Consider the following 12,061-nt stretch of genomic DNA (forward strand, 5'->3'; position numbering starts at 1 on the left):
ATGTTAATTTCTCCTAATTCTTTAGTCTTTCCATGTGTGCAGCATTCTGAAGCACATATAGAAACAAGAAAATGACTCATAGGATTGTTTTTGTGCATGAAGGTGACTCTTCCTTCACAAAAACAATCCTGCCTGCAATGGAAGCCCCCTTTCACCATGTTCAAACGGTGCATACGTTGACACTAGGCTGCCAAAATGACACCAGTGCAGGCAGAAAAGACAGGAATGCACTGTATTGCTTAAATACAGTGCATGCCTGCACTTTCACTTTGGCGTAGAGCAGTGCAGCAAGCTGCTTTGTTGCGCTGCCCTTTGTCAAAATGCCATAAATGAGGCCCTAAGTCTTTAGAATTCACAGTTATTTACTAAGTCTTTAGAATTTACTATTTGCACATCCATTTGGGTGGAAAAGATCCTGGTGAGGACACTAATTAAATCTACACTTTATTTTCAAACATCTGCACAGGCTAGTGTATAAGGTACCCCAGGAACAGCAGGATGTGTCCCGTGTTTAGTGGAAATAGAGAATCTGCTGATGGGTTATGTGAAAAATTGGGACTTTAGTGCATAATGTTTTGCACTTTGGAAATTTTGGGATGTATGTATATGGCATCTATAGTACCAATTGGTTTTGTTTGTATTTGCACTTTTATGATCTTGGATTATCGAAATAAAGTCTTATGATGATGATGAAACAGCTCAACCCATTTCGCAGCACTGCATTTTGACACCAAAGTTCAATTTTCCAACTAGCATTATAGATCGCATTCATAAGTACCCCAAGTAGTGTGTGACACTTCCATCCATTTCTGGCCTTGTAGCTCAGAACATTGTGCATCATTGGCGCTATGGGTTTGGACCTTAACATACTAGTAAAATAGTAAAATGTCAGAATAGCAGGTGTCAAACATGACCTGGTGTTGCCTAGTGGACATGCTCATTTAGTGTGATACAAGATATGGTGCATCGCAAGGGTACTCTGTTCTCAATAGATGTCTGGTGTTTTCAGATCTTGCTCTCTAACCCTATAAAGCATCACTAAGCCACGGAGGACCCAATCAACACCAGGGACACAGAGAAAGTGGGATGCATTAGCTATTTTATTACACATTATTTAGATGAGACAGCAGGACCACAGTAGAATGTTGGTCAATCACACGCATATCTGAATCTGGAAGCTGAGTCCTTGAATTAAGAGCCAGGAAAGAGAAGAATCAAGCAATTAACATTCAATTCTGTTCAGAATCTTCCAGGTGATGTAGATACCCGGCCAGGCGTTACTAAAAGGAAATTACAGAAAATAGCAAATAATTGATTTGTGTGAAATAATAGAAGTACATACATACCTAAAGAAACTACTCAATGAAACACCAACAATCTCAGCATCAGTCAGTTCTCAATGCCTCCTTCGTCAACCAGCATTTAAATTGTTGTACGTGTGTGTGTCTGTGTGTGTATTCTAACACTCCCATACCAAACCATTTTGATGCTCTTTAGAGAAAATTTAGCTAGTTTTTCTTGCTTTTATTGCACAAAACGCAGTAGTTTTAAAATATTTTTTATCATAAGGGTGATGTCAAACACATACTTTTTTCCCATTATTTCAGGTATACCAAAACTCCTTGAAGTATTGATTGTATCCAACTGCAGGCTTGTCTATGATTTTTTTCCCCTCAACTGTTAGCATACCAGTGATTTTAGACAATTACTGTCTAATCCACACTTCTAAACTTTACTACAGTACTTTTTTAAATTTGAGTCTTCATAAAAGCCCTGAAATTTCCAATTGCTCTTAAGGCCCATTGTTAGCTGTTCCTCCTTGAATGCATTTCCAAAACGTCTTGCTTTACAATTCACAATGCACATCTTAAAACAGCAAAACAACAGCATTCACTGAAACGCCGCCTTCTGAACATCATATTTAAACATTTACATCACGTTTTACTAAAGACAAACCAAACCCTACAATGCTATACTGAAATAACTGCACTCAAATAAGCCCGGGCGTAGTTCTCCGCTTCGCCCACGGAGTGTTCGTAGCGCTGCCTGCGTGCTGCCCGCTGCCCGCCTCCCGCCCGCCCTCCTTTTAAAATCAGGTAAACTATGATAAAAAAATAAAATAAAAATGCCTTACCTGCGCAGCGTCCGGGGGCTCCGTCTTCTTCGTTGACGACAACTTCTTTTCACAAATGCGCATGCGCGGACGCCCGCGCATGCGCATTTCTTGCGAGAAAAGAAGTTGTCAACGAGGAAGAGGGAGCCCCGGGACGCCGTGCTGCAGGTAAGGCATTTTATTTTATTTTTTTATCATAGTTTAACTTATTTTAAAAGGAGGGCGGGCGGGAGGCAGGCGGCGCGTAGTGGGGCTACGCGGAGCACGTGAGTGTGCATAGATTTGGCCACACTACGCGATGCTCCACGTAGCCCCACTACGCCCACTACGCCCAGGGTTACACTCAAAAGACTTGTTTCTATTTAAATTGTTTTTTTTTTTAAATATATCACAATTGCTATGTAATCCTGTTTAAAATATCCAATTAATTTACAAAATACATAACAATTGACATTTGGGCTATGTCTGCTGCCCAGATCCTCTCTGAAAGGCCTGAAAACCTAATGGTTATGTAGTACTCAAAGTTGCTTAAAAGTTAAGAGACATCGGACCTGAATACAAGTAAGGAGGAACACATTTAATGCATGCTTTTATTCATTAATTTTGCTCCACCATATTAAAACAGGTTAGGTTTTCCCACATTTAGTGTTACCCGATGTGGAAGAGCTTGACCTGATTTTTGCAGCATGTAAAACTGACCTGAAAAATATCATGAGAATTTTTCTGTAGTAGCCAAGTCACATTCCCCTTTTTCTCTATGAGGGGAAACATACATGTTGTCCCTTGTTAGAAAAAAAATCCCACCCAATCTACCCACCACCTTCAACCACTTCCCATCCCATGTGTGAGCCCCTGCATACATTTACCACCTGGTCAAAGAAATAACCCATGCAGTTGCGACTTCCATATGATGTTATAACTAAACAAATTGTCCTCAAATCGTTATTACCCATGCCATGGATCTAAACTGATTTTACTACTTTGTAATGGTGCTATGACGTGAATTTACCACGTGCTAAATCCATTCTAGTACCATATTACTCCTAATTAGTTCCACAGACTGATGTTTCATCAACACCTGCTGTTCTCCACACAAATATTCCACAGTGGCACATATATTTTCTGGCTCCACCTTAGAACATCTGTGCACTGAGCCACATGGCTGAAAAGGGCTGTAATCTTTTTTTCCGTGGCAAAGAATTCTTAGAATATAAAACGTATCTATACAAATTCAATGGTACATACACATTGGGTGCAACCAGTTCATTATAATGAAGGTATACAATAGTTGACTTTGTAAATGTGGAAGCAGTGTTTATATTCAAGGTGAATAAAACCACTAGTAACAGCGAAGCTCATTGCAGATGAAAAACAATACTCTATCAACACTATGAACATATCACCTCAATATTAGCATGTGCTTGGGAAATGCATCTAAAGTAAGTTTGGAGTAATCTTCAAGGAGACCACAAAGTTTACACTAAATGTAGATTATTGTGGATTGGGTGAGGGGATTGCTTCTTGCTCTGAATTGTTAAAGTCCAGAACTGTGTCACATCACATCCCATGGATCCAGTGACATTAATTCATACAGGCTGTATTGAAATGTGTTTTTCTTCAATCAAGTGGTACTGTGAACAGAGCTCAGCAAAGTGAAAACAATACCCGCTCCAGCTCTGGATTTAAACCAGTGAAAATGGATGCTACCTTAAACAGTGCATTGTAATACACATAGTAAAATAAAGGTTTTTTACCGGCACTCATAAGCTCTGCAGAAGGAAAAGTAAAGGAACAAGTTAGAATCAATGTCACTTCACAGACATAGATAATTTTGGAAATATGGTTAAAAGAAAGGTTTATTTTACCAAGAAGCCTCCACTGTGACCACCCTGCAAATGGAAATATTAAGAGATCAGGGTCATTGATAGAAATCCTTACTTGGTAAATCTATTATAAAACAGACACAATCTTTGTTTTCCTTACACTTCATTTGAAGAATTATTTTCATTTGAAGTGTGGCTTTCAAAATGTATTCCCATCAGAGAAGCAGTTCCCAAAGTGGGACACACAGACCTATTCCTTGCAGCATAACATATCATTACACTGTTGCTGCTCTTTCATTAAACATGATACTCTTTGGTCCTCTTCCTTTCTGTATGTACTTTGTGAGAGGTTCACCAAAGCACCATTAGCACCCTTTCCCCTATCCAGCATCTCAACAGGCCTTAACAAACTTTGAATTCTGACATTTTTCTCTTTCATACTTTAAATCTCACTGATTAAGAGACCAAGAATCTGAAAGTATTCAGTATTAAACATAGAGGAGCAATTGATGTACTCTATTAGACCACACTTTATTATTCTTATTTCTTGGGGCGTTTCATCAAGCAGGGGCTGAGAAAAAGGAAGGTTCCGAAAAGTATGTTTCCCATGTTAATTCCCATTGAGTCTTAAGACATGCCTGCAGCTCGACCCACTGGACGGAAAAATGGGTGCATGAGTGTCTGAGTGGATCTGAACTGGGTTTATAAGTGTCTCAGAGGATCTGCAAGTGGATTCATGAGTGTCTGAGCACATTTGTGAGTGGGAGCGTCAGTCTCAGAGTGGGTCTGTAACTAGACTTGCGAGTGTTTGAGTAGGTCTGTCAGAGGATTAATAAATGACTCAGTGGCTCTTTGAATGGGTGTATGAGTTTTGAGTGGGTCTGTGATTGGATCCTCGACTGTTGGCTTAAGGATTTGTGATTAATCATGAAATTGTCGTGAATTAGTCGCAATCACTGATAAACAAATTAGAATTTCCTTAATTTTCACAACAACTACTTAACAGACTTACACCGGATAACTGAAAGCATGATCTGTGAATCAAAATCTACCTTCCTTCCAAACTCGGTGTAATTCTGTTGATGAAAAAACTCTCAGGATTGTTTGTGTGTAGGTAGGTGCACAAAAACTCCTCTGCATGCAACAAAGGCACCCTAGCACCATGGTGGAAAGGTGCCAGCATTGGCGCTTGGCAGACAAAACAGCACCAGTACAATGGGTTAGGATAGAATTGCGCTGTATTGGATGAATACTGTGCGTTTCCACCCTTTACCTCTGGTGTGGCGCAGCAAGGTGATTAGCTGCACAGCGCTGCATCACAAACTCTAAAAAATGGCCCTTCTACTGGATAGTCAGTCCACAACTAGAGTGAGGATCTCTTGAGCTCTTGTTCAATGAGTGTGTATTCATGTGCTACAAGAGACCTCACTCATTTGAAAAGGCCACTGGATGATGCAGTACTTGACATCAATCTTGTTTAGATGCACAACATATTATTTTAATTACATTATTTTTATTCTGTTTATAAGTGAAATGATGAACAGAGTCACTTCCACAAAGGGCCAGAATTTTGCGGACAGAGGTGAATCCATTGGTATAACAGACTACATTGCACCTACCATAGCGAGGGTCCTCTGCCCACCAGGTTTAGAGGTGTCCGTCAGCCCAGCAGGCATTTCTTAACATTGTCAAGAACTGCTATGGCAGCAGTCCCTGTTACAGTATTAAAATTATGTTACCCTTCATTAAACTTTTTACATGTTTTAGTTTTTTCAAAAAAGAAATCTCACAGCAAAATTTTGTCTACCACATGTTGGGAGTTGTCTCCTATGCTATGGGGGTCATTTTGCAGTTGTCACTGCCACTTATTACCAAGCTTTACTTGGTGGTTAGAGACAGTGAAAACTGTCCATTTGATTCTGAATCTGGTGGGCAGTCAAATTGCCAAACTGTAGAAATTTCTCACTCCATTGGGCCGTCAGAAGAGCACATCAGTGAAGCTCCATCTCAATTTTCTAAAGCGATATAGAAAAACAGCTGTAAGGTATTCTACCAAATTTTACAAAAATATATATCTATCCCTATATCTATATGAATCTATATCTATATGTCTATATATTATCTCTCTCTCTTTGTCTCTCTCTCTCTATATATATATGTGTGTGTGACATAAATCCTGTCTTTAGTAAAATGTATTTCAATTTCTATTTTATATAATGTATAAAATCAATTTCGATAATTTTATAAAGAAGGAATATACAGTAATTGCACAGGTAGCATATGTGTATAAGTTATGCAATTTTGTTTTGTATTTAATAAGAGAACAAAGAAAATGGAAGTATTTCTTTTCAACCTGTGCCTATGTGCGTGGTACCCATGGCAGTATAAAGTAACTTTGTAATGGTGTCTACGCTTTGTGAGCAAGGTGGTTGTACCATCGAAATGCCATAGGTTTTAGGGACGTTATAGTTAGTTGGATATTTCACTCATACAAAACCAAAGAAATTTGGCAATTATAGGTAGTAGAGCTAACTATAACTCACACCCCCGCAATTCACTGCTGATGACGTCACATACTACATCACTCATGACATGGTCAGTGACATCACTGATGACATCACTGATGCCATCACATATGACATCACTGATGACATAATCCAGTGAATGTGTGTTTCTTTAAAGTTTAAATATGTTTTATATATATATATATATATATATATATATATATATATATATATATATATATATATATATATATATATGCTGAGGTGTATTGAAGAATGAGTGGGTGTATCAGTGTCTGAATGGATGATTTAGTAGGTGCATGACTGATTGTATAAGCGTATGTTACTGAATGCATGGGTTAGTGAGTAAAGTGTGTAAATGTCTGTATCAGTCTGTCAGTTGGTGTATAAGCGGCTGCATGGGTTGGTGAATAGCTACATGAGTGTCTATATGGGTAATTGATTGGTTGTCTAAGTATATGTATGGGTGCCTGAGTCTTTGTGTGGGTGGCGGGTGAATCTGTGCATAGATGTGTGAGTGGGTGATCAACTGGGTGTATGGATTCAAGAGTGCATCTGTGATGGACTGTGTGAGTAGGTGAGTATGTGTATGGGTGTGTTGGTGAGTAAATGAATGTCTCAGTGGTACATGTGTGAGTAATTACATATGTGAAAGGTAGTATACGTGAGTGTTGGAATATATAAATGACTATAAGTGAGAGTGAGTGAATGTGAGAGTGTCTGTATGGATGTGTGCTTGTATCAGTAATTGTATAAGAGCATAAGTATGTGTTAATATCTGTTTGAGTAAGTGAGGTGGTGTGTGTATAACTGTATAGGTGAGTAAATGGGAGTGTGATTAATTATTTGCATGACTGACTAGGTGTCTGAGTAACTCTATGGGTGATTGGCAGTGTGTGAGTGTCTATATAGGTGTATGAGTGCATATGATAGTCCTGTACTGATGAGTGACTGAAAGTATGAGTGACTGTATGGGTGAGTGAGTAGATTGGTATGTAGACCTAAGAATCAGTGAGTGGGTATGTATGTATTGGTGTTGGAGTGTCTATGGTTTTGATATTGTAGTCTGTATTTTGGAGTGGGTGTATCAAAGATTTTATTAGGGTTTGAGGAGGTGCATCAGATTATCACATGGATGATGTCATCAGTGATGTCATCAGTGATGTCAATGACCATGTTATAAGTGATTTAATATGTGACATCATCATCAGTGCTTTGCGGGGCGCAAGTTATAGTTACCTCTATTAAGTATAACGGACAAATTTCTCTGGTTTTGTACGAGTAAAATGTCCAACTAACTATAACATCCCTGAAACCTATGGTTTTTTCAGTGAATTTCTAAGGTTTATTAAATGCTAATTTCTAACTATAATGTGCCTGAAACCTATGGTTTTTTCAGTGAGTTTCAAATGTTTTTTAAATGCTAATTTCTAACTATAACATCCCTGAAACCTATGGTTTATTTAGTGAATTTCAAAGGTTATTTAAATGCTAATTTCTAACTATAACCTCCCTGAGACCTATGTTTTTTTTAGTGAAAAAAATTAAATAATATATATATATATATATATATATATATATAGAGAGAGAGAGAGAGAGAGAGAGAGAGAGAGAGAGAGAGAGAGAGAGAGAGAGAGAGAGAAAGAGAGAGAGAGAGAGATGTATATAAATACACATTTAGAAAATAGGAGAAGGAAAGAAATTAGATCAGAAAAATACTGCCACTTCCAGAGCCATAAAACCAGTGCAAGAGAGCCAATGGCTGAAGTTCTCTGTTTGTAGCCATGATGCCATTCAGTGTGGGGAAATGGGTCGCTGATTTCAGACACTGGCTTTGGTACCAAATGAGTCCCAGCACTTTTCTGATCATAGGCACATCCACTTGAAAATAAGAGCACTTCAGCGACAGGACTGGTGGGCCAGTTGTTCAGTTTTCCAATTTTTCCAATGGTTTCTTTCCTTCTCACCCTTTTATTGTAATTGTCTTTAGAGCACACTATAGCTCCCCAGAGAGCGCTGAAGGCTGCTTGCCTGCCATTTATTTAATCTGCAGTGCACCGCATCCTGCGAAGCCACAGCCTTTAGTCCAGGCGGCCGTCATGGTATGGTATTATCCATAATTACACTGTATTACCATTCGAAGATGGTCAACACATTGGTTCGTGGTGGCCAGGGCTTAAAATGTGGTGAAAAATGAGGTGGAGTTTCGTAAAGGAGAGTGGCCTTGGAAATTATGGGTCTGACTGATCTTCCTTTCACAACTCATTCCTATGCAGTCTGTTAGACACTTGTGCCCTTTTTCTCTTCAAATCTTTAGAAATCCCCATGTGCACATCTTACACCCTATCTCTTTCCTCTTCAACACCATCCTTTCACTCTACTCTGATTGTATACTTCTTCAGTCTCCATCACTTTACCATCCCAGCACACACATACAAATAGCCCCCACTCACCTCTAGGCACTGTATTTGCCCATATTTTGACCTTTGTTTATCTCCTTCACACAAGTTTGCAAAGAATCACAGTTATGCAACAGACATACGTGACTAATAATATTTGCTCTCTGCAGAGAGGCCAAGGATTGGATGTCCATGTATTGTGAGCACCTTTTCACCCATTTACAGCCCCTGTGAGGAACTCTCACTTTCCTCAGCCTCGACTGCAAAACTATCAATCGTAGTCCATTATAAACATACGGATGCAACTCAGCTCAAAGTTTACAATATACAGAGTATTATGCTTCAAAAAACTACAGAAACATAACATAAAAAATAACAAAAACTTGTAGTGAATGGACGATAAAGTAAAATATGTAAAATATTTAAAAAACGGGAAATAAGTTGCTGACTTCGATTACAATACCATGTTTTAAATTAATTACCCAGAAATCGATCAGTGTTTTTGTCTGTAAAGTTAAGGGCATACCTAAAGGCCCCAGTGAGGACCCATTTCTATGTTAGCGTTTAACCACTACCAGGTCTGAGACTCAGAGTTACTCTGCCCTCTTAAAGCTCTGGTGGCAGCCATGAAGGAACTTCAAAACTATCAAACACCATGCACAAAACCATTGTAAGATGCCTACCTGCAGATAGGTTTATTTGTATTTATTGAAAGCTCATGTTTGTCCTATGTTTATTCTTTCAATTTATCTTGCATAAGTGTTGGAGTCTGTCTGGAAACTTTCTGTAGCTATATAAGGGTGGGAATGCACAAATGAGTCAATGGATGGATGAATGCATGAGCGCTAAGTTGGGCAACAGAGTGCTAGCATGATGACTTTTTGAAAGCCTAGACTCATTATTTCTTAGGAGGCAATAATTTAAAAGACAGGCGTACTAGCATCCACAATCCTTTTATTTTGTTTTTGAATTTTAGATTTCTTTGTGTTTTCCTCTTCTCTCAACGCCACCCCTATTTTAACAACCCCCCTGCGCAAACACTTCTTCCTACGTTCCTCCTCTTCTCAGCTCCCTCGCCCCTACCTCTCCCCTCTTTCACTGTGTACTCTGTGTCTCGACTTCCTTCCCCTGCCCATGCCCAGCCTCTTTCATCTTCCCCTCCCACACCGCCTCCCCTCTGCCCATCCATCCATTACCAGCAGCTGGTCCAAGAGAAGCTACTGTCTCCGGAGCTTGGCCTGGAGGGATGCTGCTGTGCCCAGACCTCCCAGAACAGCTACTGCACACCCTCACCAGCGACTGACCTTCCCTCCCCCCACCCGCCTCCCACCGGGGTACCCGGGGGAAAGTCTTCATCCACCGCCTTTGTGCGCTGCGCGGACGTCGCTCCATTTCTTATCTCTCCTGCAGCTAGCTACCTGATGACTCCAGGGGCTGGAGGCATCTTCAGCGCCACCCCCTCCCCCACTGGCACCATCCATCATCTTAGCTAGAAAGAGCCGAGAAAACACAGCCCTGGGGCACTTTCCACAACTTCCAGGTCAGAAACTGATCCTGTGGCAGACAACCACTAACTTTTAAACCATTTATATAGCGCCAACAGAACGGTATCTCAAGGCTGAGAGCTGACGTTAGCATTAAAGCACTTTGGTGCTTCGTGGGCCACCACAGAATGGCAAGTTGGCCGGATTCCAATCTGCGGTTGTATCAGCACCTCCGCAGCAGGCGCAATAACCCAGCTGGCATCCATGAACGATCTCTCCTTTGGTTAAGTCATTACTGAAATTAGTTTCATATCACATCTATAGGCAACAAATATCCACATGTTTCTGCTTTTCTTCCTATAAAGCCCTTGTCTTTACTACTTTACATAAAAAGCACTCTCCTACCTAGTGCTCAACTCCACCAAGATCCTCTACTTCCCAGCTAGATCAGCCTCCTATGCACTTGACTGACATCTTGACAACATCCAGGAACCTTGGAGTACAATTTAACGTCAAATAGAGACTGGCATCATTCTCTACAAGAACCTTAACAGAGTCATACCTTCACTGCTCAATAACGAGAACATTTTCCAATATCTCCTTTTTTATGCTAATTTGCTACTGATAAATATAGTGGTCTCCAGTAGGCTGGACCACCACAATTCCCAACTGGTGGAATTTTCACATATTCATTTTTTTCTCCCTAATCAAATTATACATTATTTCAACATGAATCTTCAACGTCTGCCAAGACACACACAATCCTCATCACACCAACATCAAGTAAGTGGACAGATGGCAGACAAATCACTTGCATGGTACAGTAAAAAGAATCCAGCCTGGTGTCTCAAGCCATGAACAGTACATCTCCATCCTACCCCTCACAATCTATGAGGCAATGCCTTCCATTACACTCAGCCAACCTTTACCTGCTTACTCAAATCCCCCTTTGCTCCTCCTAAATTCATATATTTCAAGCTCTCTGCCACTTCATTGAAACATTTATTCTAGCTTCAATCCATCACCTCCCTCACTTAGTTGAAAAACTCAAATCATGTCCACCTGGTTCAAGAATGATAATGCCAGAATAATCTCTCTCCTCTTCCCACAAAGACTGCATTGCATAAATATATACCTAATGACAATCTTAGTCAACACGTCTACCAACACCTCCCACACATAAAGTTCTTTAGGGGTCCATTAAAGGATATGAGAATACTACAATGCTCATTGGTTAGCCAGAATGCCCTTATTACGTTGTTTGTCTTGTAGAGCATGTATCTGGAGGTCACCCACCTGGCTTCTATCACCACAACTTCTTTGAGTTACCGAGCAATGCTGTGTTCTGGTCTTTGGCACTGCATTTCCAACTATGCACACAACTTCTGTTAGGACAGGTATCTACTCCAGTCAACTAATGGACAAAATAAAATAAATACTCCTGCTTTCTACCACAGCAAATGTATGCGTTTCCACAATGGAACGCAGCCTGTGGAGGACACTTCTGCAGGCGCATCACCAAGAAACAGTGAAAACCCTGTAAGCAACAAACTTGCAAATGCAGAAATTCCATTGTACGCTAGTTTTTCTGTTTTCATAAGTGCACCTCAGATGCCCCTCACTCCACCTGGCCAGGTGGCTGGGCTGATATTTATTCTACTCAATAATATCCAACAATGCTGGGTTGATATGTATCAGGTCTGACATATCCCTCTCA

General features: G+C 40.1%; 1 protein-coding gene across 2 annotated transcripts in view; it reads right to left on the bottom strand.

The window, feature by feature from the left end:
- Positions 1–1,082: 1,082 nt before the first annotated feature.
- The window catches only part of LOC146811199 (uncharacterized), a 175,940-nt gene continuing 164,961 nt past the window's right edge, over positions 1,083–12,061 (bottom strand). For both annotated transcript variants that reach the window (XM_085618239.1, XM_085618237.1), the window contains one exon: positions 1,083–1,280. The gene's annotated coding sequence lies outside the window, so the exon portion shown is untranslated. The remainder of the gene's footprint in view (positions 1,281–12,061) is intronic.

The sequence above is a fragment of the Triturus cristatus genome, chromosome 7 (genome assembly GCF_964204655.1).
Source record: "Triturus cristatus chromosome 7, aTriCri1.1, whole genome shotgun sequence".
Classification (NCBI taxonomy): Eukaryota; Metazoa; Chordata; class Amphibia; order Caudata; family Salamandridae; genus Triturus; species Triturus cristatus.